Raw genomic sequence first — 22,881 nt, 5'->3', positions numbered from 1 at the left:
AGTTGATGACACACAAGGGAAGGAGGCAGGCAGTTGATGACACAAAGGAAGAAGGCAGGCAGCTGATGATACACACACACACACACACACACACACACACAAGGGAAAAGAAGGAAGACAGTTAATGACACACACGAGGGAAGAAGGCAGGCAGTTGATGACAAACAAGGGAAGGTAGCAGGCAGTTGATGACACACAAGGAAAAAGGTAGGCAGCTGATGATATACACACACACACACACACACACACACACACACACACACACTCACTCACTCATACATACATGCGTGCGCAAACACACTCATACATGCACACACTCATACATACACACACACTCATACATACACACACACACACACACACACACACACACACACACACACACACACACACACACACACACACACACACACACACACACACACACACACACACAAGGGAAGAGGGAAGACAGTTGATGACACACACGAGGGAAGAAGGCAGGCAGTTGATGACACACAAGGGAATACTAATTTTGTTTTACAGAGGAGACATAAGCACCTAGAATATACTATCTGATGTATGGATACTGTGTAGGACATCAGAGAAGTTCAGAGATGCTTAGGACTAAGCAAGGAAAAGCTGGAGTGGGGACAGTAGGAGAAGTAAGAGGCAGCAGTGACCTTCGGGCAGGTCCAGCAGACTATTGGTACTTTTTCTTAACCAACATAATGTATTCATATTGGGTTAAGACTTGAAGAGGTTTCAGTCTTAGTCCTATGTGCTTTCCCAGTTGTGTAAATTTACTGAGGTTTCTATATTACTGCAAAAGTGATGATGTGAAGTTGTTTTATCTCGCCGTTCATTCTTACTAATGGGTTTGGAGCCAATCCTTGGCTCTGACTCAGCCAACTACAAAGCTCAATGTCCCCAAACAGCTTGAGGCCAACTCCCTATCCCATGATGCACCCTGCGTTACCTCAGATCTCGTGTGCTGCTGCAACAGATCGGAGGATCCTTCACAGCTCTGGCTAGTGAAAGTTTTGTTGTTGTATTTTTTGTTACATTTATTCTATATTGCATAGTTTGTTGAGTGGGGATTACTGTCCCTTTGATTTTCCTCTTTATAAATTACTATTTTAGAACACTGTTTTCTAGTAGTAAGTTTTTTGTCTAGCTCCCGTGGCTGTTTTTTCTTAGGCCTTGTTATCTCCCTTTCGCATTGCAATTAATATAGTAGCTATAGTGTTTTGTTTTTTTTTAGAATATTTAGATTGTAGTCTAAATGAGTTAGTCTTCTTGAGTGTGTATGCTTATCTAGTTTGTTTTAGAGTCCGTTTAATTTAGAGAGCTAAGTTTCTCTTAGAACCATGTTGGTTATTCTTGAAAAGTTGTTAAAAGTGGTTGTTAGTATCTTAAGGTGTTATTTAGTCATTTAAATTCTTTTTCTGAGCATTTGACTGCTGTTGGTGTTTGGGTGAATACTGTGCTGTCGAGGCTTTTTTTTTTTTTTTTTTTTAGGATGGCTGATCATGACAAGGAGAAATACCCCAAATCAGGGTTTAAGAACTGCCCGAAATGCAGGCAAAAGATGTCTTTGACCGATGGTCATGTAAATTGTGTTTAGTGAGGTGCATTTGCAGGAAAACTGCTCCATTTGTCATTCTTTCAGTACCTGTGTTTTGCATGAGAGAAAGAGGAAGTTAATTGACAGAGGACTGATAAAATCCTCCTTTCTAGAAACCTTGGACAAAGATGGACATGACGAGTCTTCAAAACATGACAAATCACCAAAATCTTCTAAGTCTTCAAAATTGGCATCCTCGGACCCGAGACAATCTTTATTTTATTTTATTTATTTTACATTTGTTAACCTGGGCTGTCTGACTGAGCCGAAAAGGCCCTTTTTCAGCAGAGGCCCGGGGAGAAAAGCTCCAACAAGAAAAATTACAGATACATTTAGTTATTTAGACATGATCAGTATATACACAAATTACAAAAGACATATTTTTACAGTGGTATGCGGCACATCAGCAGTTACAGTGTAGAGAACAAACAAAAAAATATTAATTTAAAAATAATGGTAATTAATAGATTTGTGGTGTACAGCTGAAATTTGGAACATAGGTAAAATACATACATAGTACACAGATACAGTACATACATTGTAGATTAGCCAGTGTTTGTAAGATTGAAAACTATTATCAAGTACTCTAGATTTAGTATGTATACCTTATCCGCTTTCACTAGCCTGGGGAGCAATCATGGCACTGCCAACTTTGCTTGAGATGTTGTCTTTAAAGGAGGTTTTGGATTATGTGTTTTGAATACTAGTAGGGACAGAGTTCCATTTTTTAGCCACTGAACTACTATATAGCGCATCTGCAAAGCTATTGTAGCTGTTGGTGACTTCTAATAGTAGTTTGCTTGATGATCTAAGAGGCCTTTTGGCTGAATGATGTTGTACTAGGTTTTTGAGGGCAGGACACTTATTGGGGAGGTAATAGATAGAATGACAGAGGCAGAGCTGATTGTAGGTTAGGAGGTTAGGAGGTTGGGCAGGTCAAGCCAATGGAGCTGTCTCAAAGCAGTACAGTGATGAGTTCTTTATGAGCAATTTGCAGCAAAGCGGGCAATTCTGTTATAGCAGGCTTCCATTTTGCTTAGTTCAGTTTTGTTGAGATTAGTCAGAATGAGAGATGCATAGAGTAGGATGGATAGAAGTTGGGAGCGAGCAATGGCTGATCTTGTGTTATTGGTAAGAAAAGGTTTGATATGGTAGAGCGATCCCAGTTTGGCATGTACTATTTTAATAGTTAAGTTGAGATGACTATCAAATTTTAGGTGGGAGTCTATGGTTATTCCCAATAGCTTAGCCTGTGCCACTGGAGCGATTGGAGTAGCATTTGTGGAGTAGATAGTAAATTGACTGTTATCAGTGTTTTTGTTACAACTGGTTATAATCATAAGCTGAGTTTTCTTTGGACTGAGGATAAGTTGGGCTTTGGTAAGGTAGTTTTCAATGTCAGAGAATGCTAGTTGAGTTGTTTGCAGGAGGCTGGGAATGTTTTGTGCAGCACAGATTAAGGTAGTGTCATCTGCATACTGAAAGATAGATGCATGCTGTGTGGAGGTATGGAGGTCATTTGTGAAAAATGTGAATAGTAGTGGTCATAGGATAGAACCCTGTGGGACTCCTGTAGTTATGGGCAGCTGAGGAAAGAGAGAGAACTTTCTCATTTCACAGCTTGGCACCTGTCAGTTAAGTAGCTTTGGAACCAGGTAAGAGTGGAATTTGATAGGCAATATTGGTTTAGTTTGTTTAGCAGGATTTGGTGCGAGACTGTGTCAAATGCTTTGGACATATCCAAAAAAAGAGTTGACACCTGTAGGCCTTCATTTTTGAGATGGTTTACTGTGTCTGTGAAGCAGAGTAGGGCTGTAGTGGTACTATGGGCAGGTCTGTAACCATGCTGAGTAGGTGACAGGATGTTGCTGTCTAGGAGATAGTTTAGCATCTGGGTATGGATGCATTTTTCTAGGATTTTGGCCAGGGGGGAGAGTAAAGCAATGGGTCTGTAGTTATTAAGTTCAGTGGAGGTCCCACCTTTATGTAAGGGCGTAACATAGGATATTTTCCAGAGTTTGGGCACATAGTTTTCAACAATTGATCTGTTTATGAGAGTGGAGACTGGGATAGCAATAGCATCTGCTGTGAGTTTCAAGAAATAGCTGGGGAGTAGGTCGGCAGCTGTTGATGAGGTTTTTAGTTTGGAGAGCATGCTTTTGATTGAAGTGGTGGAAACTGTTTTGAGGGTAAAGCTTGTATTAATGTTATTTGTGTTGGGGGGGATAGTGAGGAAGGAACTGTCCTGTGATACTAAGGATAGAATTGAGTTCACAAAGTGGGAGTTGAATTGTGTTTCGATGGGAACTTTAGTGTCAGGGATGGTTGGTTTGGGGGCAGCCTTTTGGGTGGATTTTAGTATCTGGTTTACATTTTTCCAAATTTTGGGGGGTTGTGTTGGTATTTAGTTTGTAATGTTGTGTAGTAGGATTTTTTGTCCAGCCTAATGCATTTTTATGCACGGTTGCGCAGTTCATGGTACTTCGTTAAGCCTTGTGTTTCTTTGTTTTTTTGATAGTAAAGCTAGGCAGTGTCTCTGGACTTGAGGATTTGTTTGGTTTCTTTACTGAGCCAGGGGTTTGTAGAGGTTCTAACCTTGACTTTTCACAATGGAGCGACAGTGTCTAGGTGTTGTAGAAATGTTTTGTTGAAATATGCTACAGCCTGGTCAAGTGGGAGGGTTTTTAGGGGGGGAGGGTCCAGTCACAGTAACAGAGTAAAGTGTTGAGGACCTCAGGAGAGAATTTGTTTTGTGGTTCTAGTGGATTTCTAGTCAGTGGTTTTGCATATGCTTGTTCTACTACGTATAAAGTATATTATGTTGTGGTCACTTAAGGTGTCTGGGAGACTGCCTGCGTGAGGGTACAATGTGGGGTTGTTAGTTAGGACCAGGATTCCCTTTTAGATTTTTTATCACATCTAGTTGGAATTTGGACTAGCTGCTGGTAGCCATGGAGATTTATTAGATTACTTGGTGGTTCTGATATACAGGTGAACCAATCTAGGTTGAAGTCCCCCAGAATAAGGGTTTCTTGTGAGTATGTGGAAGAACACCAGGATAAGAAGTCTTCAAGGCTAGCAGGTGTATTACCAGGTGGCATATAGATCACAGTTGTGGTGATGACCTTTTTAGGGTGAAGTTGAAGTTGAGATAAGTATGTCCCAATTATTGGGGGAGGAGTATAAGTTTGGTAATTGACAGTTAAGCTGGACTTGTACAGTAAGGCAGTTCCATCCCCTTTATGAAGTGGTCTGTCATGTCTAATGATAGGGAGAGTTTCTGAGTTAGCTATGTTTTTATTTAGCCATGTTTCTGTTAAAGCAACTATGTCTGGGAAGTAGTGTGCTATTGTGGCCTGGAGTTCAGGTATTTTATTTTTGATACTTCTAATATTAATATTTAGCATTAAAAGATGGTTGGTTTTGCTGCTGTTGTTGATTTGCCCAAGGATGAAGAAAATGGGGGTGTTATGTTCTGACATTTATGTTGGAGCAATTTGTGTTGGACAGGATGGATTTGGGCCTGGGTTGGGGTGGATATCCCCACTTATGGTGAGCCTGGTGTTAAAATGGTGATACAGATGTTGGAGTTTAGTGAGGATTGTGAGTCAGTATTGTGTTTTTTGGAGTAGGAATGAAAGCATATGTGTTTAGTTCTGAATTGGTCCGTTATGTAGTTCTTGAACAATTGTGGGCATATATTATTATAATGTGTGGTGTCTGTATGTGAGAGTGCATAATGTAGTGTTGTGCTACTAAGTTTAGTGATATTGCTAGAGTGATAACTTGTGGTGTTGTAAAGAATTAGACTAGACTTAGTTGTGTGATAGTCATGGTTATAAAGTTTAAGTTGGTTCTAGGTGGGGGGTCTGACTAGTAATTATAGGGTTACACTATATGTGGATGGGGAAGTAGTGTGGGTGATGTAAAAAATGCCTAGTGGGAATGAGAGTGATTTGGAGTATTTTGTGTGAAGCAAGTTGGTATGGTATAATGTAATATGACTTGAGGAGCTGTGATTGGTGGAGGTGATGTGAGGGTGAGCTGTGGGTGTGGCTGTGATTACTATAAATGTAGAGGTAGTGGGGTGGGAGGGAATAGGGGGCAGGGCAGGGGAGTGGAGAGAGCCCGAGCATTAGCAAGGGTGAACGGAGCGGGGCAGAGCCCACCAAGACAAGAGAAAAATGTAAGTATTACTTTACAAATATGAACACTTTAAACAAATTCCTGAAGTCTAATGGCTTACCAGCAAGCAGAATGTAATTGCTGAACAGCACTTGTGCCCTGGTGGGAGACTAGAAATGTAAAGATGGCTCCATACTCAGCAGGATTCTAATATAGACTTAGTATTGGGGGAGGGAGATAGCACAAGGGGTTTATACCAGGTGGAATGCAAAGAAACCAGAGAGGCAGTCAGTGGAAATCAGTGAATGCCTCAGAAGGGGTAAGTAATAATTCAAACTACCTGTAAAGTGAAGGAGAAAAGAGACTGCAAAGTTTATTAAGGTTGGGAGTGTGTCTTCACATTGACTTGCTGATTAGTAACCAGCTTGTGCACAGATTAGAGTAGAGAGATACATTAGCAATGAAGGGGAATGTATAGAGATGCAAATAAACAGGTGGGCCTCCAAGTGATACAGACTAAGGCAGAAAGCACTGAGAGGGCTGCTTGATGGTTAATTTAGTCACAGGGATCTGAATTCAATGCATACTGTCTATTGGACAGTTAGCATTACTGTACTAGCTGGGGGGGACACAAGGCTACAACAGTCAGTTTTATTAGCAAGCTGAGAACTACTAAGAAGTACTGCTAATGTAATAGCTTCACTCTCATAAAACATACAAAGTAAAATGGCTGGGTGGACTGACCCTGCTTTTGAGGCTCAAAATGTATACCCTTGTTTAGTTTGCAGTACTGATTCCTTCTTATACTGTATGGGTGGAGTGGTAGCCGCAGACTGCAGATTTGCTTGAGTGTGCTCCTGCTCTTGAGGTTCAAAATGTATATCCTTGTTTAGTTTGCAGTACTGATTCCTTCTTATACTGTATGGGTGGAGTGGTAGCCGCAGACTGCAGATTTGCTTGAGTGTGCTCAGCAAGCAGAATGTAATTACTAAAGAGCACTTGTGTCCTGGTGGGAGACTAGAAATTTAAAGGATTTTCTTTTTGAAAAAGATTTAAATCTTCTTCGAAGTCATTTGAAAAATCCTTGATATCAGCTCCACAGACCTCGGAGCCAGGTGTTGTGACCTTTCGGAGCCATTCCCCAGTCTTGGAACCAGTTTCTGCGGTGTTAAAATCACCTATACTTCAATGAGTGGCTTCATCTGTTCTGTCTTCTCGGTCCTCGAGATCCCTTTCAGATTTGGATGTGGATCATGTGGTGCAGAAGTTATTGCAGACACATGCATTTGCTAAATTATCGGGTTCGACCAAGGGTGTTCGGAACCGACAAAAGTACCTCCTTCTATTTCTGTTCATCATCCGATCCAACCCAGGTCTTCGGAGCAGGAGGAATTGGACCTGATGATTGTGGAGCCTTTGGAGCCAATGCCTGTTCCAGTGTCATCGGTTCTGACTACTCAGACTTCCTCTGTACTGGTTGAGGAGTCTAGGAGCCTACACTCGCTGGTTGGGTCCGGAGAGGAGAGTCGAGCCGATTTTTTGGTTCCAACTCTGCCTCTTGGAGCTTCGGCACAGATGAGTTTGGCTCCTACCTTGGGGTTGGAGCCTGCTATTCTGGTGCTGAGGGAATCCTCTGCTTCTTTGGATCTGGGGGTTTCTTCACACCGGAGCAGAGGTGCCTTCGATGCTATGAGGAGAGTAATGTCCTGTAGGACATCCGCATCTTCAGGACCAGTGACCTCCTCCCATAAAGTGCCTCTGTCTTCTTCTGCTTAATTGATCCCATGAAAGCGTAGAGATCCGGAGCCTCAGGAAGCCCCACTGGGTGGACCCTGCTCTTCCAAGACCTCACCAGAAGCTCCCACTGATGAGGTTCCCAGGAAGAGATTATGCAAGAAGAAGCATCTGGACTCCCCACAGGAATCCATCACCTCAGACACCAACTTAGATGAATCAGAAGGGTCCCCACAGTCCCCCTCAGAGGATATCTCCTTTGCAGATATCTTGGAAATCCTTAAACAGAGTGGTGGCTGGCAGTCCATCAACCCTACTGATGATGAGTTGGTTCTCCTGAAGGCTTTTGTATCTCAGCCCTTCACCTCTTGGGTGACCCTGCCTTTTGATGAGCTGATAGACTTTGTCTCTCAAAAGGCGTGATAGTCCACGGATACCATGGAACCTGTCCATTGGAGGCCTAACAAATTCATAACGTCCCCCCAGGACAAGGCTTTCCTTACCAAAGGGGTACCCGTTGATGCTATGGTGGTGGTGGCAGCCACCAAAAAGGAGTTGTATGAGACCTCTACATCTGTGCATCCTCCTAACAGGGATTCTAGGATCATGGACAGATATGAAACGTGCATGTTTAGTTCAGCTGCCTTTGTTCTTCGATCCCTGAACTATCTTAAACATTTCACTAGACTACACAGAGATCTCCTTAAAGTGTTGTGAGATACTCTACAGGGTTCAGTAGCTGCGGGGGTTTCAGACAAAGTAACCTCCCAGCGTGCTACCCTAAATTCCCTCATAAACTGTGTCATGCATCTGATTCCGTATGCAGCTGATAGAACGAGCAGGGCATCGAGTACAGGAATTGCTCTTAGGAGACACTCCTGGATGCGCTTATGTTCCTTTGTGGAGCCCTATAAGTCATCCTTTGTTAACATCCCCTTTGATGGTTCATCCCTTTTTGGACCAAAAGTGAAGGAAACACTTACCAGGTGTGAGCAAGATGGAAAGACTCTGTCTGCTGTAGGAGTCTGTTTTTGCACTCCTACCAGACCTTATCCTAAAGGTCTGAAGAGTGGGAAGATGTGGTTCTGTAAAACCCAAGGAGCTTTTCTTGAAACGTGGTGAAATTCCCTCTAGAGGCAGAGGAGGGGCAATAATAGAAGATGCCGTCCATGCAACAGAGGAGGTCCGCTAAATCATGGTGACAGAGATCAGTTCTTTTGGGAGCCCTATCAGCAGTCCTGAAAGGAGGCCCACCTGTCCAACTCTGGAGGCAGTCTGGGGATGCTTATCTTTGTACCCAGGCACCTGGCTAAAAATCACAAAAGACAGCTGGGTACAAAGCATCATATTCAGAGGATACTTTGTTACCTTCACCACCTCACCATCTGTAATAACAAAAATCCCGGATGTCCCACCCAGTCACAGGGAACAAGTAACCATAGATATTCAAAGGTTGTTAGAAAAAAAGAGTCATCCAACCAATCCCCACAGACCAGATAGGATATGGAACTTACTCAAGGTTCTTTTTAGTTCCAAAGAAAATAGGGTACTGGAGACTTATATTGGATCACAGGAGACTAAACAGATCTGTCAAAAAGGAGAAGTTCCAGATGGTCATGCTACAGTTGATACTTCCATTTCTAGGAAAAGACATTTGGATGTGCTCTATAGATCTCCAGGATGCATACTACTATATAAAAATGGCAGACCATCCAGGGATCATCTGCACTTTCAGCTGGGAGCCAGTCACTATCAGTTTCGAGCCCTGCCCTTTGGTCTCATTACAGCCCCCAGAGTGTTCACCAAATGCATGGCAGTGGTCATGGCTCACTGATGCATTTGGAATTCCAGGTGTTTCTGTACTTAGATGACTGGCTCCTCACCGCCACCACCAGCCATCAGCTCATACAAGTCAGGGACACCACTTTGAGCCTGTGCAGCCAATTGGGGATTACCATAAACTTAGAAAAATCTGCCTTGTCGCCATCGCAACATATTGTTTTTATAGGAGCAGATTCAGACACCACCACCACACTAAAACTTCCTTCAGAAAGAGTTTCAGTACTTCGGCAACAGATTAAAAATATTTTATCGAAAGACAAAGTACCAGCCTCAGAGGTGCTCAAATTGTTGGGGACGATGTCAGCTGCAATCATAGCAATTTCGTTGGGTCGCACGCACATGCAAATTCTACAATGGCTCCTGTTCACACAATGGTCCTATCAAGAACTCCCAATGTCACATCTGATTACTCTAACAAACTCCTGCATAAAGGATCTTCGGTGGTGGTTGACATCTCATCAAGCAACGATAAGTCGTCCCTTTGTCCTACCCACTCCAATGGCCACTGTGACCACGGAAGCTTCCCTGATCGGGTGGGGGGCATTATCAGAGGAGAACAGCCCAAGGCACATGGAACGATCTAGGGACTCATCTGAAACAAAGGAGCACAGACCGACCAGCACTAGAAATTACAAGCTGCTATCAACCACACACCAAACAAATGTGATCTAGGTTTCATCTTTAATTCTCAGACTTCTTCAGAACAATAAAATGATAAAACCAACAACAGCTTTAAATACTAACAAGCTAATTAAGCACAGTGTCACATGCTTCTTCATTAATGCAACTTGAGCATACAATGTTACTACTCAAAACTACTCATTTAATACAAAGAAAAATATATATAAAAACAGAAAAAGTAATCTCTATACATTCTTTCAAAACTGTAAAAATATGTATAAAAATGTATTGAAAAAATGTATTGAAAAAATATATAAAAATATAATATATATATATATATATATATATATATATATAAATATATATATGCATGCATAAAAAAGATATAATCCAAAGATATATATAAATATATATGTAAAAAACATATATAAAAAGACATTTAAATACACAATAGCTACATATATCACCCAAGGATGTGCCTTAACTTTAGAATTGGAGCAATGCTAATATGATCATTGATTCCAGGAAATACCGTGGCATCTAGTCTTAACTGCCACTTCAACTCACTGATGTCAAGATGGACATCCAAAACACCCCCTTGGCCATCTTTAACCATATTCTGTATCACACAAAATTTAAATTCATGCCCACTATGCAATTCAATGTGCCTGACCAATGCATTGGTCTTTCTCATATACTTGATGTCTGAAATATGCTCACTGATTTTATCCCTAAAGGCCCTGCTGGTTTTACCAACATAGAAACCTGGACATTGACAACATTTCGCTACATAAACCACATTTTTAGTATGGCAATCATAATGACCGTGCAATCTAATCTGTGTGCCAGCCACTGAAATCCTAGAATCTGTATGCATGACATAATGGCACATACTGCATCTCCCACACTTAAAATTTCCATTTGGCCTATCAATGGCATTCCGAGTAAGGTACTCTCCCCTTTCCAATAACTGTTTAAAGGACTTTCCCTTTCTAAAAACACATTTAGGGGAGTTGCTTAGTTTATCCCATACTAAATTATGAAGTCTGAGCAACCTCCAATTTTTCCGCACAATATTTATTATATATTCAGCATCATAGGAGTAAGTAGTAATAAAATAAATATCAGAAGCTTTAGCTCCATTAACGTTACTCAGCCCACTCTTATCAGTAGCCCCCAATACAATCAAATCAACTCCAACCTTATATTCACAAGTCCCACTCACTAAACTATCACCCGTAGACAGGTGTTCAGTACTCCTCACCATCAATAGTGCTTTATAGGTGCCATCAGTTCTCTTTTGCTTAACCTCATCACTTACAGTTTGACATAAATCTACGGGATATCCTCTTTTTATAAACATGCTTTTAATAAATTCAATCTCACTCATAAAATCCAAATCATCACTCACCATTCTAGCCGCTCAACAATGATATCACTGCAAATGATAATATTTTGTCTTATAGTGGTTCAGCTGGTAATCAATCAGCTGATTCGATCGTTGATTTTAGTATTCATTTTGTTCATGGACCTTCATTTAATGGTACCTATGAGGTGGTGAACGATGATTCTTTTACATCCAAAATACGGATGGATTGTGTGGGCATTAATGATGCATGTGAAGGGCGTCATCATCGGTCTATTGTTTCCGCTGACAATCATTTTTGTCAATCTCCCATTAGTAATGTTATTTTGGATGAGCAGTTAACCCAATTATTAGAAGTCATTGATGGGGTACATGGGTATGGCAATGCTGTCTTATTAAGTAATCCTGTTGTCATTTGTAACAGCTATGATGACTATAGAGTGTATAATTATTCTAGTAAATCGATTAATAAGGGGCATGTTGAATTATTATCTAAAGGTTCTACCTTTGTCCCAGTAGCAAAAGGGAACTTAAGTGACATTCTTATTGACCTGAAATTGTTGATTAGAAAAATCAATCTTAAGCTAATGTTTCAAGGCATTACAGAAAGAGGTGCGGATTCTCTAAGAAAACCTAGTAAATTTATCCCCCCTTCAAATAGTACAGTAGCAATGTTTGAGAAGGTTTGTGAGTGGGACATTAGGGAATATATTACTAAAAGTAGAAATTATGTTGAAAGCAAGGCTTTCGATAGGATTAATAACCTAAGTAATAATGAGCAAAAATGATTAAATGAGTTAATTAATGACAGGTCAGTTAGGTTTATGAAGCCCAACAAGGGCAGCGGTACGGTCATCATGGATAAGAATGATTACACTGATTATATGCTGGCTAAGTTGAGCGGAGAGACCTATGAGGAAAGTAGTTTACATCAAGTGAATATAGCCTATTCTAAGATAGATCTATTAATTGAGGACTTGTTAATGCAAGGGCAGATAGATGAGTCTGAATTTTATTTTTTAAAAAACGAACATCCTGTGGTAAGTAGTATTTTTGGTATCCCCAAAATACATAAAGGATTGGATAATGTTAAGTTTAGGCCCATTGTAAACGGAAAACGGAGTAAAACATGCTTTATTAGTAAATTTTTGGATTTTCATTTACAAAAAGGAATTAAAATATTTGATTATATTACAAAGGATTCTTGGCAGTTTTTGGAAAAGCTTAAAATAGTTGAAATTAATGAGCATACAGTTTTATTGACTGTTGATGTTGTCAATCTTTTTCGGTTATACCAAATGATGTAGGTTTACAATGGCTTGAAGATCAGCTATTTATAACTGGATTGTATGATCAAGATTGAATTAATGTTTTGAGCTCCCTAATGGAAGTTGTATTAAATAATAATTTCATTTTCTTTGAAGGGCATTATTTTAAACAGGTCACAGGAGCAGCTATGGGGGCGGCTTGTGCCCCCATATATGCAAATTATATTATGTCCTTTTGGGAGCAAGCGTATGTTTTTTCTAGCCGGTTTAAGCAATACATTCGGCACTACACCCGTTTTTTGGATGACCTTTTTATTGTATGGGATGGTAGTGTTGATGAAATTAATAGATTTGTTAATTACATTAACAATACAGTATATTTTTTGAAATTTACTCATGCCTTCAGTAAAGATGAGTTGGCCAATTTGGATGTTAACCTGAAAATTGATGCAGTTAAGCATGTTTTGGTTTCTAACATATATAGGAAACCTACTTTTTCAAATTCTTATCTTAGTTATTCTAGCTGGCATCCTGGCCACCAGAAAAAAGCTATAATTAAGGATCAGATGGTCAGAGCGGCTAGAATGGTGAGTGATGATTTGGATTTTATGAGTGAGATTGAATTTATTAAAAGCATGTTTATAAAAAAGATATCCCGTAGATTTATGTCAAACTGTAAGTGATGAGGTTAAGCGAAAGAGAACTGATGGCACTTAAAAAGCACTATTGACGGTGAGGAGTACTGAACACCTGTCTACGGGTGATAGTTTAGTGAGTGGGACTTGTGAATATAAGGTTGGAGGTGATTTGATTGTATTGGGGGCTACTGATAAGAGTGGGCTGAGTAATGTTAATGGAGGTAAAGTTTCTGATATTTATTTTATTACTACTTACTCCTATGATGCTGAATATATAATAAATATTGTGCGGAACAATTGGAGGTTGCTCAGACTTGATAATTTAGTATGGGATAAACTAAGCAACTCCCCTAAATGTGTTTTTAGAAAGGGAAAGTTCTTTAAACAGTTATTGGAAAGGGGAGAGTACCTTACTCGGAATGCCATTGATAGGCCAAATGGCAATTTTAAGTGTGGGAGATGCAGTATGTGCCATTATGTCATGCATACAGATTCTAGGATTTCAGTGGCTGGCACACAGATTAGATTGCATGGTCATTATGATTGCCATACTAAAAATGTGGTTTATGTAGCGAAATGTTGTCAATGTCCAGCTTTCTATGTTGGTAAAACCAGCAGGGCCTTTAGGGACAGAATCCGTAAGCATATTTCAGACATCAAGTATATGAGAAAGACCAATGCATTGGTCAGGCACATTGAATTGCATAGTGGGCATGAATTTAAATTTTGTGTGATACAAAATATGGTTAAAGATAGCCAAGGGGGTGTTTTGGATGTCCATCTTGACATCAGTGAGTTGAAGTGGCAGTTAAGACTAGATGCCACGGTATTTCCTGGAATCAATGATCATATTAGCATTGCTCCAATTCTAAAGTTAAGGCACATCCTTGGGTGAGGTGATATATGTAGTTATTGTGTATTTGAATGTCTTTTTATATATGTTTTTTACATATATATGTATATTTATGTTTGGATTATATCTTTTTTATGCATGCATATATATATTTTATATATATAATATTTTTATATATTTTTTCAATACATTTTTATACATATTTTTACAGTTTTGAAAGAATGTATAGAGATTACTTTTTCTGTTTTTATATATATTTTTCTTTGTATTAAATGAGAAGTTTCGAGTAGTAACATTGTATGCTCAAGTTGCATTAATGAAGAATCATGTGACACTGTGCTTAATTAGCTTGTTAGTATTTAAAGCTGTTGTTGGTTTTATCATTTTATTGTTCTGAAGAAGTCTGAGAACTAAAGACGAAACCTAGGTCACATTCGTTTGGTGTGTGGTTGATAGCAGCTTGCAGTTTCTAGTGCTGGTCGGTCTGTGCTCCTTTGTTTCAAATTGTTGGTGTTGCTTTTTAGTCGTTTGTTGGTATAGAGACTCATCTGCACATCAATGTCCTGGAGATGAGAGCAGTACTCTTGGCATTGCAGTACTTTCTGGTCTCTATTCCTCTGGGAACAATTGTGATTCAGACAGACAACATGTCTGTAGTCTGTTACATAAACAAACAAGGAGGAACCAGATCTTACCCCGTTTGTCGCGAGGCCCTGAGAGTATGGCAGTGGGCTGCATCCGCCCAGCGCTTTCTGCTAGCAACCCACATCTCGGGGAAATCCAACGTGATGGCAGACAAACTGAGCAGGGCAATTTTGTTGCCCCACGAGTTGTCCCTCAAGGAAGAGATAACGGAAAGGATATTCCGCAGATGGGGCCAGCCTTGCTGCAATCTTTTGCATCTCCCATGAATACAAAATGCAGCAGCTACTTTGCCCTGATCCCCCCTCTGGGGGATGTCCCAAGGGATGCCCTCATAAACGATTGGTCCCCAGGTCATCTTTATGCCTTCCCACCTATCCCTGTGATACCCAAAGTATTACAGAAAGCCACAGCCTTGGAAAGGACCATCATTTCAATAGCCCCTTTCTGGCCTTGTCAGATTTGGTTCTCCTTCCTTCAACCTCATCTATTGGAAGAGCCTTGGATTCTGGACCCAATTCCTGACCTCCTGATTCACTCATTGGTGATCTTCATCCCTCTCTTCAATCCATGAAACTGACAGCTTGGCTGCTCCAATTCCCAATATAGCTAGGTTCCATAACCTCTCATCTGAAACACAACATATCTTAATATCTTCTCATGAATCATCTCCTAGAAAATTGTACCTCGGCAAATGGAAGAGATTTTCTATATGGGCCTCTCAGAATAATATTGACCATTACCTAGCCCCGATTTCCTCTATCCTGGAATTTTTTACTATGCTTTTCAACAAAGGGGCTGGTGCAGCCACCATTCACATTCAGCTTGCGGCAATCTCTAATTTTCACCTTGGCAGTGACGGATCTAACGTAATGTCACATAAACTATCCAAAGCTTTTCTTAAGGGGACCATACACCTGAGACCACCTGTTAAATCTCCTTATGCACCTTGGCATTTGAATTTTATGCTTTCACCCATCATTCTTCCACCATTTGAACCAGCTTCTTCATGTGAATTGAAGTACTTATCTTGGAAAACCATTTTCTTAATAGCTATCACATCTGCTCAGAGACTTTCAGAATTGCAAGCCTTGTCCATTAAACCCCCTTATTTGATTTTTCATTCTGATAGAGTTTCATTACGAATGAACCCATCATTCCTACCTAAAGTTTGTTCTGAAGTTAATCTTAACCAAATGATAGAATTACCATTTGTTTCCCTAATCATAACAATAAGTGGGGTATATGCTGCACAAACTTGATGTTCACAGCAACTTTGATGCTACCTGCATAGAACCAAAGAATTTAGAAAATCTGAACAGCTCTTTGCATCTTTTTCAGAGTCCAAAAAAGGTGGACCTGTGGCAAAAGCCACTTTGTCTAAATGGTTATCAGATTGCATCTCTTTTATTTATTCATCAATGAATGCTCCGCTACAACACAAAATTAAGGCCCATTCAACTAGAGCTGTTTCCACTTCTTCAACCTTTGCTGCTAGGTTAGCAATAGATATGATTTATGCAGCATCCACTTGGTGAAGGCATCATACCTTTATCACTCATTATAAAGTAGATAGGGCCTCCAGGGACAGGGATTCCTTTGGTTCCTTTGTCTTGAGGAATATACTCCCTTGAGCCACCCAAAAAAGATGGTGCTTGGGAGGCTACCCATTAGTAAGAATGAATGGCGAGATAGAACAACTTCACATAAAGAAGTCATGCACTCACCATAACGTTCCATGTGAGTTGTTCATCTCTCCTTCATTCTTACATCCCCCCACCTACCCCCTTCCAGGTTTCTCAAGGGCCGAGAATTATGATTTGTCATGCTCTGATTGTCTTTTTCCATTGTTTCTTTATCTTAAGACGTGAGTAAGGATATATGCTATATTGGGGCAGCAAACAAGATCTGAGGTAACACAGGGTGCATCGTGGGATACGGAGTTGGCCTGAAGCTGGTTGGAGACATCGAGCTTTGTAGTTGGCTGAGTCGGAGCCGAGGATCGGTTCCGAACCCATTAGTAAGAATGAAGTCGAGATGAACAACTCACATGGAACGTTATGGTGAGTACATAACTTCTTTTTTAGCATCACTGCACTTTGTACTGAATAGTTGAATGTGGACTTCCTGGATCTCTCTAAAAAAGGGTAAAGAGCTCAGAGGGGTCCTAAACTGATAATCACATGTAAATAAATGCAGAATATTCACTTTACTTGGTTGAGCTTGATGCACCATGCATAATTTCATTGACTTAGTCGCATATCACACAATGCTGCAATCCCACGTTTAGTATCCTGCTCACCTGGCATTTGGCTAACTGGTCAGATTTTCAGGCACCCTTTTAACATGACATGACTTAGAGGTCAGACTTTCTGGCATTCTGTTCACACGATGTTTGGATCATTGGATGAACTGCCATACGGATAGTTTGAATTTTGTTTCCTTTGCCTGGGAGATTCTGCAGACTTTTAATTACTGCACTGTAATATTGGCTTGCCTTACTTTCCCTCTTTCAGTTTTAATAATTTTACATTTGATAGTCTGTAAAATAATTTATAGAAGTATGGCTATCCATAAGAAAAGCTTTTAAATTCTGTGTGAGCAGCAATTCCGATCAGTATCAAATTTTTTTGTATAGTCCTAGTTTCTGGGATGCCAGCATTAATCCGTCTGCTTTCTATCCTTACTGCTCAGACACACGATTACATCAGTCGCCCTGCTAGACACGGGTCCAGGGAAGTAAATATTGTGTAAAGAAATAGCCAGAGAATTGTTATGGCTAGGCTTGTACAGGCCCTAGGGCCGATAGCCTAGTACCAACCTATGAACCTATGAACAAGCTCTGAATTCTAAGCTCTTTTGTTTCTGTAAAACCTGGAATAATTCAAGCACTTGACATTTGAGATATGCTGGTCTCTTGTTTGCATTTTTTTTGCTCATAATCAGATACTAATTTAAAAAATAAGAAACAGTGCATCAGCAGGAGCATAGCTAGGCCTGTGACATGTATGTCACACGATATACATTTTTTGAATAATTTATTTATTTTGTACAATAAAACGTGTTAGCATTTAAATTTTAATAGAAAAACTGGTGTATTTATTATGCTTTTATTTTATCAAACTGTTAATTACATTTTGATAAACATTTTTTTTTCATTCTAGAATGCCAGGCTGGCAGTTTGTTGTATTTTATTTTATTTAGTTAGTTCTGCTTGTGTCTGTCATTTCATTTATCCCATTGTTGAAACAGCATGATGCCCAGTAACACGCAGTATCTGGGGTGTGGAGGAAAGAAGGACTACCTTTCAAAGGGAGAGGGACTGTATTTAGGGTTACCACCTGTCCCACTTTGCGAGGGACAGTCCCTCTTTGGGTGGTTGTGTCCTGACCAAAAATATTAAACGTGGCAAATGTCCTGAGATTGTAGGACATAATTATGTCCCATATGTAATGTAATAATTGCATACAATAGTTCTTTCTGTATCTAAACTACCTACATGTTACAAGAAACAGGATAAGCAACTAAACTGCTACAAGAATAAGCTTATATTTAGGCAAAAAAGGAAAGTTCTATCCCTTGTACTGACCGTGGGTTTGTGTCGGTCTGTAAAATCTGATGTGTGTACCGAAAATGTCTCATTATGGCCATATGAAAAGGTGGCAACCCTAACTGTATTTTGGAAGCTGGTGTACACTGCAAAGATTCTGTGTCTGTGGTGGGCAGATACTTTCATTACATTCACATCTCGACTTTACTTCAGTCTGTGCCCCTGGTGGACAGGTGCTGTCAGTACATTCACATTACAGATTTTACTTCAGCCTCTACCTGTGGTGGACAGGTGCTTTCAGTACCTTTACATCCAGACTTTACTTCAGTCTGTGCCTATGGTGGACAGGTGCTGTCAGTACATTCATATCCAGACTTAACTTCAGTCTATACCTGTGGTGGGCAGGTACTTTCAGTACATTCAAATCTGGACTTTACTTCAGTCTGTACCTGTGATGGACAGGTATTTTCAGTACATTCACATCCATATTTTACCTCATTCTATACCTGTGGTGGGCAGGTGCTTTCCAAACTTTACTTCAGCCCCTACCTGTGGTGGAGAGGTGCTTTCCCAGCTTTACTTCAGCCTCTGCCTGTGGTGGACAGGTGCTTTTAGTACATTCATGTCCAGACATTACCTCATTCTATACCTATGGTAGGCAGGTACTTTCAGTACATTCACATTCAGACTTTACTTCAGTCTCTAACTGGTGGACAGCTGCTTTCAGTACATTCATGTCCAGACTTTACTTCAGTGTATACCAGTGGTGGGCAGGTACTTTCAGTACATTCACATTTAGACTTTACTTCACTCTGTAACTCTGGTGGACAGCTGCTTTCAGTACATTCATGTCCAGACTTTACTTCAGTGTATACCAGTGGTGGGCAGGTACTTTCAGTACATTCACATTCAGACTTTACTTCAGTCTCTAACTCTGGTGGACAGCTGCTTTCAGTACATTCATGTCCAGACTTTATGTCAGTGTATACCAGTGGTGGGAAGGTACTTCCAGTGCATACACATTCAGACTTTACTTCAGAGTATACCAGTGGTGGGCAGGTACTTTGAGTACATTCATGTCCAGACTTTACATCAGTGTATACCAGTGGTGGGCAGGTACTTTCAGTACATTCACATTCAGACTTTACTTCAGTCTCTAACTCTGGTGGACAGGTGCTGTCAGTACATTCATGTCCAGACTTTACGTCAGTGTATACCAGTGGTGGGCAGGTACTTTCAGTACATTCACATTCAGACTTTACTTCAGTCTCTAACTCTGGTGGACAGCTGCTATCAGTACATTCATGTCCAGACTTTACTTCAGTGTATACCTATGGTGGACAGGTACTTTCAGTACATTCACATTCAGACTTTACGTCAGTGTATACCAGTGGTGGGCAGGTACTTTTAGTACATTCTCATCTGGACTTCACCTCAGTCTATACCTATGGTGGGCAGGTGCTTTCACTACATTCACATTCAGACTTTACTTCAGTCTCTAACTCTGGTGGACAGGTGCTGTCAGTACATTCATGTCCAGACTTTACTTCAGTGTATACCAGTGGTGGGCAGGTACTTTCAGTACATTCATGTCCAGACTTTACTTCAGTGTATACCAGTGGTGGGCAGGTACTTTCAGTACATTCATGTCCAGACTTTACTTCAGTGTATACCAGTGGTGGGCAAGTACTTTCAGTACATTCATGTCCAGACTTTACTTCAGTGTATACCAGTGGTGGGCAGGTACTTTCAGTACATTCACATTCAGACTTTACTTCAGTCTCTAACTCTGGTGGACAGCTGCTTTCAGTACATTCATGTCCAGATTTTACGTCAGTGTATACCAGTGGTGGGCAGGTACTTTCAGTACATTCACATCTGGACTTTACCTCAGTCTATACCTATGGTGGGCAGGTACTTTCAGTACATTCACATTCAGACTTTACGTCAGTGTATACCAGTGGTGGGCAGGTGCTTTCAGTACATTCACATTCAGATTTTACCTCAGTGTATACCAGTGGTGGGCAGGTACTTTCAGTACATTCTTGTCCAGACTTTACTTCAGTGTATACCAGTGGTGGGCAGGTACTTTCAATACATTCATGTCCAGTCTTTACTTCAGTGTATACCAGTGGTGGGCAGGTACTTTCAATACATTGACATTCAGACTTTACTTTAGTGTATACCAGTGGTGGGCAGGTACTTTCAGTACATTCACATTCAGACTTTACTTCAGTGTATACCAGTGGTGGGCAGGTACTTTCAGTACATTCACTTTCAGACTTTACGTCAGTGTATACCAGTGGTGGGCAGGTACTTTCAGTACATTCACATTCAGACTTTACCTCAGTGTATACCAGTGGTGGGCAGGTAGTTTCAGTACATTCACATTCAGACTTTACTTCAGTGTATACCAGTGGTGGGCAGGTACTTTCAGTACATTCACATTCAGACTTTACTTCAGTGTATACCAGTGGTGGGCAGGTACTTTCAGTACATTCACGTCCAGACTTTACCTCAGTGTATACCAGTGGTGGGCAGGTACTTTCAGTACATTCACATTCAGACTTTACTTCAGTGTATATCAGTGGTGGGCAGGTACTTTCAGTACATTCACATTCAGACTTTACTTCAGTGTATACCAGTGGTGGGCAGGTACTTTCAGTACATTCACATTCAGACTTTACCTCAGTGTATACCAGTGGTGTGCAGGTACTTTCAGTACATTCACATTCAGACTTTACGTCAGTGTATACCAGTGGTGGGCAGTTACTTTCAGTACATTCATGTCCAGACTTTACCTCAGTGTATACCAGTGGTGGGCAGGTACTTTCAGTACATTCACATTCAGACTTTACTTCAGTGTATACCAGTGGTGGGCAGGTACTTTCAGTACATTCACATTCAGACTTTACTTCAGTGTATACCAGTGGTGGGCAGGTACTTTCAGTACATTCACATTCAGACTTTACGTCAGTGTATACCAGTGGTGGGCAGGTACTTTCAGTACACTCACATTCAGACTTTACTTCAGTGTATACCAGTGGTGGGCAGGTACTTTCAGCACATTCATGTCCAGACTTTACTTTAGTGTATACCAGTGGTGGGCAGGTACTTTCAATACATTCATGTCCAGTCTTTACTTCAGTGTATACCAGTGGTGGGCAGGTACTTTCAGTACATTCATGTCCAGACTTTACTTCAGTGTATACCAGTGGTGGGCAGGTACTTTCAGTACATTCACATCTGGACTTTACATCAGTGTATACCAGTGGTGGGCAGGTACTTTCAGTACATTCACATTCAGACTTTACTTCAGTGTATACCAGTGGTGGGCAGGTACTTTCCAGTACATTCACATTCAGACTTTACGTCAGTGTATACCAGTGGTGGGCAGGTACTTTCAGTACATTCATGTCCAGACTTTACCTCAGTGTATACCAGTGGTGGGCAGGTACTTTCAGTACATTCACATTCAGACTTTACTTCAGTGTATATCAGTGGTGGGCAGGTACTTTCAGTACATTCATGTCCAGACTTTACGTCAGTGTATACCAGTGGTGGGCAGGTACTTTCAGTACATTCATGTCCAGACTTTACCTCAGTGTATACCAGTGGTGGGCAGGTACTTTCAGTACATTCACATTCAGACTTTACTTCAGTGTATACCAGTGGTGGGCAGGTACTTTCAGTACATTCATGTCCAGACTTTACCTCAGTGTATACCAGTGGTGGGCAGGTACTTTCAGTACATTGACATTCAGACTTTACTTCAGTGTATACCAGTGGTGGGCAGGTACTTTCAGTACATTCACATTCAGACTTTACTTCAGTGTATATCAGTGGTGGGCAGGTACTTTCAGTACATTCATGTCCAGACTTTACGTCAGTGTATACCAGTGGTGGGCAGGTACTTTCAGTACATTCATGTCCAGACTTTACCTCAGTGTATACCAGTGGTGGGCAGGTACTTTCAGTACATTCACATTCAGACTTTACTTCAGTGTATACCAGTGGTGGGCAGGTACTTTCAGTACATTCATGTCCAGACTTTACCTCAGTGTATACCAGTGGTGGGCAGGTACTTTCAGTACATTGACATTCAGACTTTACTTCAGTGTATACCAGTGGTGGGCAGGTACTTTCCAGTACATTCACATTCAGACTTTACGTCAGTGTATACCAGTGGTGGGCAGGTACTTTCAGTACATTCATGTCCAGACTTTACCTCAGTGTATACCAGTGGTGGGCAGGTACTTTCAGTACATTGACATTCAGACTTTACTTCAGTGTATACCAGTGATGAGCAGGTACTTTCAGTACATTCATGTCCCGACTTTACTTCAGTGTATACCAGTGGTGGGCAGGTACTTTCAGTACATTCCCATCTGGACTTCACCTCAGTCTCTGCAGCAGGTAGCCATTGTTTTCCCTAGTGATTTCAGGACCCTTTCTTGACTGCACAAAGGACTAGGAGGTGGAAGTATAGAGCATGTGACATCTGGCAGCAGGAAGCAATGAAGGGAGCCCTGCTAATGTATTATTTCGGTTGGTACAGGGGAGAATTGTGTATGACTGAACAGTGTTTGGTGAAAATTTATTTTATCACTCTATTAGTCACAGTAACAATGTGTTG

The sequence above is a fragment of the Protopterus annectens genome, chromosome 4.part0 (assembly GCF_019279795.1).
Source record: "Protopterus annectens isolate FY-2018-M chromosome 4.part0, PAN1.0, whole genome shotgun sequence".
Lineage (NCBI taxonomy): Eukaryota > Metazoa > Chordata > Ceratodontiformes > Protopteridae > Protopterus > Protopterus annectens.
The sequence above is the reverse complement of the archived record's forward strand: the minus strand, read 5'-3'. Positions refer to the sequence as shown.